This window comes from Panthera uncia (genome assembly GCF_023721935.1).
Source record: "Panthera uncia isolate 11264 chromosome A3 unlocalized genomic scaffold, Puncia_PCG_1.0 HiC_scaffold_11, whole genome shotgun sequence".
In the NCBI taxonomy this organism is placed as follows: Eukaryota; Metazoa; Chordata; class Mammalia; order Carnivora; family Felidae; genus Panthera; species Panthera uncia.
In genome coordinates this window covers 47,397,736-47,406,975 of record NW_026057578.1, presented here as the reverse complement: position 1 = coordinate 47,406,975, position 9,240 = coordinate 47,397,736, and positions in this window count along the sequence as shown.

The following is a 9,240-nucleotide window of genomic DNA, read 5'->3' as shown; positions in this document are numbered from 1 at the left end:
ATGTTTATTGCAGCATTTTTTACAATAGCCAAGATATGAAAGCAACCCAAGTGTCCATCAATAGATGAATGGATAAAGACGATGTAAGACAGATAGATAGATAGATAGATAGATAATATAATGGATTATTACTCAGCCATAAAAAGGAATGAGATCTTGCCATTTACAACAACACAGATGGACCTAGAGGGTATTATGCTAGGTGAAACAAGTCAGACAGAGAAACACAAATATCATATAATTTTACTTATATGTATAATCTGAAAAATAAAACAAGCAAACAAAAACCAGAAATAGACCCACAAATACAGAGAACAAACTAATGGTTGCCATGGGGGGCAAGGATAGAAGGAGGGACAAAAATGGGTGAAGGGAGCGGGAAGTACAGGCTTCTAGTAATGGAATAAGTCAAGGGGGTGGAAGACATAGTATAGAGAATATAGTCAATGGTATTGCAATGGCATTGTATGGTGACAGAGGGTAGCTACACCTGTGGGGAGCATAGCATAACATATAGAGTTATTGAATCACTCTTTGTACCCTTGAAACTAATGTAACATTGTGTGTCAACTATAGTTCAACTTAAAAAAAAAAAAAAAGACGCCAATGCTGACATAACTCAGATATTGACTATTACCAAACGTTCCAAGAAGTAAGGATAAGCACTTTTAAAATGAATGGAAAGGTAGGAAATATTAGCAAAATGAGAAAATCAAAAAAAGAGGTAGCAAACAAAAGCAAATACTAAAATACTAAATTAAATCCAAACACATCAATAATTACGTTAGATGTAAGTGATCTAAATTAAAAGAAATTTTCAAAATGAATAAAAATATGACCCAACTATATGTTCTCCTTATTCATATACAGCATGATTATATGTATACCTAGAAACATTGTATGATTATATGCATTGTGTTGTGAAAATCCCAAGGAACCTACCCCCAAATCCTATTAAGCTAGCGTATGGTTCTTGCAAAGTTGTATATAGATACTTGGAACAGAATAGTCAAGAAACATAACCCTTGATAGCCTACTGATTTTTTACTTTGATTTAAAGTCAATTCAATGTAGAAAAACACTCTTTTCAACAAATTGTGTTGGAATAATCAAGCTCCTTTATGCAATAAATGAACCTCAAACTCAAGGAATAAATATAGGGAAGGAAGAAATAAAGTCATCCTACCATGCTCATCCTAGGGGGATCAGAAGCACAGAAAAACAAAACAAGTCTAAAGAGTTCATTTTTTGGGAGGGAAGGAGTGAACAGATAATAGTCTTGAACAGTAGGCATGATTATCTTTTTAAAAATAGGAAAATATAGGTTTATTTGGAATTAATACTGGGCTAGACTGACAAAATGGTTACGGTTCTTTAAACCTCCCTCTGTCCACACACTTTGCAAAGATGACTTTGCAGTTCCCCTCTCTGAGAGATGGAGTCCACTCTCCCATTCCATGGAATGTAGCAGAAGTGTCTATGGGCCAATTCCAAGCCTAAGCCCCAAGGACCTAGAGCACATCCTCTCACCATTGTGAGCACAGGCCTTGGTTACCTTGTTGTAACATGAAAGACCATGTAGAACAGAACCAAGTGGACCCAGCTGAGGACCCCGACACATGAAAGAATTCAGCCAAGGAAAGCACAGCAAAGATTATTGTAAAAAAAAAAAAAAGTTGGAAGAGGAGCTGAGAACACAAAATAAACCCAAGGAAAAAGTCGGAACTCTTAGAATACTAAATATAAATTAACTCTGCACAGACTGTGTGCATTGAAGCTGAAAGAATGTGGGCAAAGCAGCAGAAGCCCCTTTGGAAGGTGAGAAGCTACGGAACTTTCATGAGAGCCTTCTCCTACCATAGAAGGCTTTACTGTGACTTCTTGTTGTTCAAACTGTAGTCACAGACCATTGCTGAGTTATGATTGACATTTATTTAAATAGAAAATATGCATGTTATTTATATCTATATAGATAAATAGATAATCTTCAGTTTTATCTATAATTTATAGATAATATAGATTTATTTATTATCTGCATTAGCTTAAAAATAATTTAATAAAGTACAAAATAGAGTGCATGCATGGCATATACTGAAAACAGGAAATATACATTAGTTCATTAAACTTTTATTTCAGTTACTTATATGGTCTTATATATTTAGGTATGAGCTGGACCATAAAATACACTATATTTCTTACTGTGGAATGATCCAACATGTTTGAAATCCACTGTTCTTATATCCCAGTACATTGAGCAACGGAAGAAGCTGTGTAGCCAACTGAAAAGGCCAGTACAAGAACAACCACCCTTTCCATTCTGTACACACACCATCTTAACTCCTCAAGGCCAGCCTATAATCACTCTTTGATAGGCTCATACTTTGTTGCCTTGTGTTTTCATATTTGTAATCAGGGAGTGATCTTTATTTAAAAGAACTTTTAAAAAAAGAACATCCTGCATATGTTGTAACTACTTACAAGGCTAGGAATTCTGGTAACACCATCCCAGATATTTGTAATTCTGCCAAAAGTTTAGAAGTTGTTTACACCTCTTTGCAAGGTTTTTAGAAAAGACTCTTTTAGAAGGTATGGCTTCTCACAGAATGCTATCCCAAACTCCTCCAACCCACGGTTTGAAAGGGCCAGTTAGGAAATTCAAGTTAATGGATCTATCAGTAACCAAAGCTGGAGTCTTGCATGCCTCACCTGGTTTCATTTTTGTTTGCAGTGGACAGCATTTCCCAGAGGTCTTAATGTTTAGACAGCTAGTGAATCAGGACTCAATGCTTACAAGAACACTAAACTGTCCCAGTTAGCATCTATAACAGATCAGAAGTTTCCCTTTGGTCCTGCCATTGAGCCTCCATGACCACTCTCAACGAAAACTTGCAGGAGGGGTACATGACTCAATATTTGCTTCCATAGGAGAACCTTTTTCCCTTGCCAATAAATACATGACCAGAAATCTCTCCCTAACATTAGGAAAGCTAGCCAGTCCCACAGCCAAAGCAGTAGCAGCCCAACAATGATCACTTGACTCCTTGGCTAAAGTAGTTATGGACAGTCACATGGCCCTTGATTATTTACTTAATGAAGAAGGAGACATTTGTGCAATAGTGAATTCCACTTGTTGTACATGGATAAATGCCTCTAAAGAAGTAGAAATTCAATCACACAAGATTAGAGAACAAACACACAGGTTACAAGAAATTTCCCCATGGTCTTTTGATCTGTTTAGCTGGCTACCTTCAGGTTTGAGCTCCTGGTTTAGAGTCATCATACAAACTGGATTTGTCATATTACTTCTAATTCTGCTTTGCATAATTATTTCTAAACCTTGTACCTGTTGCCTGTCAAATGTCTGCAGAAACAATGCACCAAACAGGGCGATGCTGTTTCAATGCTTGGAGTTGATCTCCAACATTATGACCTTGATAAGATATAGACTGTAGGTGGAAGAGGCCTGAGAGTTATCCCTCTTACCCTTCCTAGTTATTCACATGTGGTCTCAGTGGTTTCCAATTGGTGCACTTTCCCTCCAGCATGGACATGACAGCAAGGACAGGACCTTTCTGACAATAAGGAACAAAACCATTAAATGGGAAAAACCTGATTTGTAATTGGTGCTGCTTTCAAGGGAAGATCTTGACCAAAAGGGGTAAATGCGAAAAGGCACAAAGGACACCTCATTTATTTTTTTAAGTTTATTTATTTATTTTGAGAGAGACAGAGAAAGAGTGAGTGGGGGAGAGGCAGAGAGAGGGAAAGACAGAATCCCAAGCAGGCTCTGCACTGTCAGGGCAGAACCTGATGTGGGGCTCAAACCCACAAACCATGAGATCATGACCTGAGCCAAGATCAAGAGTCAGACACTTAACCAATTGAGCCTCTCAGACACTCAAAGGACACCTCATTTGAAATGGAGTCAGGAAGCCCAGAAGGGGGTGCTCTCTTCCACATACCACTCATTGCAGCCTGCATTACAAGCAGGAACAGAAAAGATAAAAATTATCTTGAAAAGGGAGGACATTTTTCACATAGGAATTTCATCTCCTGCTTTTAAGAAAAAGAAGGAAGGAGTTAAGAAGGTGGAGCAGCATGGAGACCCTGAGCTTGTCTCATCCCTAAAACGCAGCTAGATCAGCACCAAACCATTTTTGAACACCTAGGAAGTTGATCTGCACAACAATCTGCACAACTTGGGCTACAGAATTCAGCAGGTATGTAGTGAGAAGAGGTGAACTGGGGGAGAGAAAAGCCGGGGAGGCTAGGGAGATATTTTTACAGAGAGAGGACAGAGAAAGAGGGAAAGTGAGGTGCATCAGGATTGTTCAAGAAAAGCACTCCCCCAAAAGTAGCTGGAGAGAAAGAGAGAGAAAAAGTGAAGACACTCACAGGGGACTGAACAAGAAATCTGTTCCCCAAAACCTTTATGGGAAAAAAGGAGAGGGTTGCAATACCATTAGAATTCTATAAATAGTGGAGCACAGAATCTGAAGTTCCAGAGCTCAGTGCCTGGCAGTGCTCTAGTGAGGAAGTAGGATGAATCCCCAGGAGCAGGTAGCAGGGCCTGAGGGGTCTCTGTACCACAGGTGGAGAAGCAGTTCCCCTGCTTGGAGTGCATTTGGTAGAGGCCATACAGCCTCCTCACAGGCAAAGGTCCCAGGAGACCCTATAGAGCAGCCACGTTTGCTGGTATTGGGACAAAGACACCCGAATGCAGTGAAACCTGGCACCAGCTGTGTGTTGTGATTTGCCATAATCTCTGAACCTCTGCCACTGAACAATTGTGTGAACGTTTTCTGGGGCAAACTGGCTCTCAGCCATTGCTCAGTGAGATCATCCCCAAGAGAGTCAGTGCAGGTCCAAACCACAGGGGTCTCCGAAGTTTGAGGTTTTGAAACACAAACCCATCTGAGATTAAACTGTGAAGAGAGGTGCTGCCTGGTAGGCAGACAGCTTGGACACAAACAGAGTAGAGGCAGGGAGTGGATGGACAGAGGCTTGAGACAAAGGGGGGGTACTTGATTGTGGGTTGGTGAGACCATGAAGTTCCTGTGTCAGAGACTAGGGAGTTGGGTGAAGCCATTTTCACCTCTCCCAGGCACAGGCATGCACACACACGTGTGTGCACCCTGATCCACCCCAGTAAGCTAAGCAGCACAACCTAGTAGAGAACAGAACCCTTACACCAAGCCCTGCCCAACTGCGCCCCCAAGCACATCCCCTAGAAGATCAGGACAAGTCACTCCACTCACTTAGTACATGGGCTATAGAGGCTTCATAGTTTCAGTTCTAGTGGAAACTGGATGTAACTTCATTCGGGTTTCATTCTGTTTGCTGGTTCATTTATTTGTTCATTTTCTTTGCTTTTGTTTTTGCTTAAGTTGTTTGATTTTTTTTTTTCTTTTCCTCCTTTTTCTTGGATACAGAAAGAGAAAATTTTATTTTTATTTTCTTTCTTTACTTTCTTTTTTTATTTCTTTAAATTCTTTATTCTATTTAATTTTCTTTATTTCAATTTATTCTATTTTATTCTATAATTTTTTTTAATTTTTAAAATTTTTCTTATCTTTTTTCCCTTTTATTTACTTTTTTCTCTATTATATCAAGCTTCTTTCAAAAAGCAGAACCAAACACACCTAGGTTCTAGCTTTCTTTATTTTATTTTTGTTTTGTTTTTAATTTTTTAGTTTTATTTTTTAAGTAAAGGAATATTTTAATGAAGATTAATTTTATTTAATCAAGTATTAAGCATCTTGTCTTTTTAAAAGTTTATTCACTTATTTTTTAATATGAATAAATCAATAAAAATTGGTTTCCATACAACACCCAGTGCTCATCCCAACAGGTGCCCTCCTCAGTGCCCATCACCCACTTTCCCCTCCCTCCCACCCCCCTCAACCCTCAGTTTATTCTCAGTTTTTAAGAGTCTCTTATGGTTTGCCTCCCTCCCTCTCTAACTTATTTTTTCCCTTCCCTCCACCATGGTCTTCTGTTAAGTTTCTCAGGATCCACATAAGAGTGAGAACATATGATAACTGTCTTTCTCTGTATGACTTATTTCACTTATCATAACACTCTCCAAATTATGGAAAGAGCCTAAATGTCCATCAACTGATGAATGGATAAAGAAGTTGTGGTTTATATATACAATGGAATACTACTTGGCAATGAGAAAGAATGAAATATGGCTTTTTGTAACAATGTGGATGTAACAGCCAAGAATTCTTCATCCAGCATGGTTTCATTCAAAATAGAAGGAGAGATAAAGAGTTTCCCAGACAAACAAAAACTAAAGGAGTTCATGACCATTAAACCAGCCCTGCGAGAAATTTTAAGAGGGACTCTTTGAGCACAGAAAAGACAAAACAAAACAAAAAAGACCAAAAGCAACAAAGACTAGAAAGGAGCAAAGACATCACCAGAAACACCAACTCTACAGGCAACACAATAGCACTAAATTCATGTCTTTCAGTACTCACTCTAAATGTCAATGGACTAAACACTCCAATCAAAAGACACAGGGTATCAGAATGGATAAGAAAACAAGACCCATCTATATGCTGCTTACAGGAAGCTCATTTTAGACACAAAGACACCTGCAGGTTGAAAGTGAGGAGATGGAGAACCACCTATCATGCTAATGGTCATCAAAAGAAAGCCAGAGTAGCCATACTTACGTCAGACAAACTAGATTTTAAAATAAAGACTGTAACAAACGATGAAGAATGGCATTATATCATAATTCAGGGGTATATCCACCATGAAGATCTAACAATTGTAAATGTTTATGCCCCCAAATATATAAATCAATTAATCACAAACAGAAAGAAACTCATTAATAATAATACTATAATAGTACGGGATTTCAACACCCCACTTACAGCAATAGACAGATTATCTAATCAGAAATCAATCTGATTTTCTAATCAGAAAATCAACAAGGAAAAAATGGCTTTGAATAATACACTGGACCAGATGAACTTAACAGATATATTTAAAACCTTTCATTCTATCTTTAAAAAATAAATAAATAAAATAAAACCTTTCATTCTAAAAGAGTGGAATACACATTCTTTCCAAGTACACATAGAACATTCTCCAGAAGAGATTACAACTGGATCACAAATCAGCCCTCAACTAGTACAAAAATATTGAGATCATATTTTCAGAACACAATGCTATGAAATTAGAAGTCAACCACAAGAAAAAAATTGGAAATCTCTCACATATATGGAGGTTAAAGGACATACTACTAAAGAATGAGTTGGTTAACCAGGAAATTAAAAAGGAAATAAAATAGAACAGGAAAGCTAATGAAAGTAAATACATGACAGTCTGAAACCTTTGGGATGCAGCAAAATCAGTACTAAGAGAAAAGTATATTGCAATACAGGTCTACCTCAAGAAGCAAGAAAGATCTCAAATACAAAACTAACCTAAAGGAGCTAGAACAGTAACAGCAAATAAAGCCTAAAGCTAGCAGAAGAAGGGAAATAATAAAGGCTAGAGCATAAATAAATAATATAGAAACAAACAAACATAAAAATCAGTAAAACATATCAAGAAAACTAATCAAACTTATCAAAAAGAAAAGACAAAGGGCCTAAATAAATAAAATCACAAATGAAAAGGAAAAGATCCCAACCAACACCTCAGAAATACAGTTATAAGAGAATATTATGAAAAAATATATGCCAGAAAACTGGGCAATCTGGAATAAATGGATAAATTCCTAGAAACATATAAAGTACCAAAACTGAAACAGAAAGAAATATAAAATTTGATCAGACCCATAACCAGTAAAGAAATTGAATCAAGAATCAAAAATCTCCCAACAAACAAGAATCCAGGGCCAGATGGCTTTCCAGGGGAATTCTACAAAACATATAAAGAAGAGTTAACACCTATTCTTTTGAAGCTGTTCCAAAAAATAGAAATGGAAGGAAAACTTCCAAACTCATTCTATGAGGCAAGCATTACCTTGATTACAAAACCAAATAAAGACCCCACTGAAAAGAACTACAGACTAATTTCCTCGATGATAATGGATGCAAAAATTCTCAACAAGATACAACCAGATTCAACAATACATTAAACCAGATCCAACAATACATTAAATGGATTATTCACCACTATCAAGTAGGATTTATTCCTGGGATGCAGGGCTGGCTCAATAGTCACAAATTAATCAATATGATACATCACATTAATAAAAGAAAGGATAAGAATCACATGATTCTCTCAACAGATGCAGAAAAAGCATTTGACAAAATACAACATCCTTTATTGATAAAAACTTTCAAGAAACTAGGGATAGAAGGATCATACCTCAAGATCATAAGGGCCATATATGAAAGACCCACTGCTAATATAATCCTCAATGGAGAAAAACTGAGAGCTTTCCCTCTAAAGTGAGGAACATGACAAAGATGTCCACTCTCACCACTGTTATTCAGCATAGTGTTGGAAGTCTCAGGAATCAGACAACACAAAGAAATGAAAGGCATCCAAATTAGCAATGAGAAAGTCAAACTTTCACTCTTTGCAGATGACATGATACTCTTATGTGGAAAACCCAAAAGACTCCATGAAACAACTGCTAGGACTGATATATAAGCTCAGCAACGTCACAGGATATAAAATCAATGTACATAAATTGGTTGCATTTCTATATGCCAATGATGAAGCAGCAGAAAGGGAAATCAAGGACTCTCTCCCATTTATAATTGCACCAAGAACCATAAAATACCTAAAAATAAACCTAACAAAAGAGATGAAAAATATGTACATGAAAACTATAGAAAGCTTAAGAAAGAAATTGAAAAAGACACACAAAAAATGGAAAAGCATTCCATGCTTATGGATTGGAAGAACAAATATTGTTTAAATGTCTCTACTACTGAAAGCAATATTTTCAATGTGATCCCTATCAAAATAACATCAGAATTCATCACAGAGATAAAACAAACAATTCTACAATTTGTATGGAACCAGAGAAGATCCCAAATACCCAAAGCAATCATGAAAAAGAAAAACAAAGCTAAAGGCATCACAATTCTGAACTTTAAGCTTTATTACAATGCTATAATTATCAAGACAGCATGGCATTGGCACAAAAACAGACACATAGATCAATGGACTAGAATAGAGAACCCAGCAATGGACCAACAAACATATAACCAACTACTCTCTCACAAATCAGGAAAGAATATCCAGTGGAAAAAAAGACAGTCT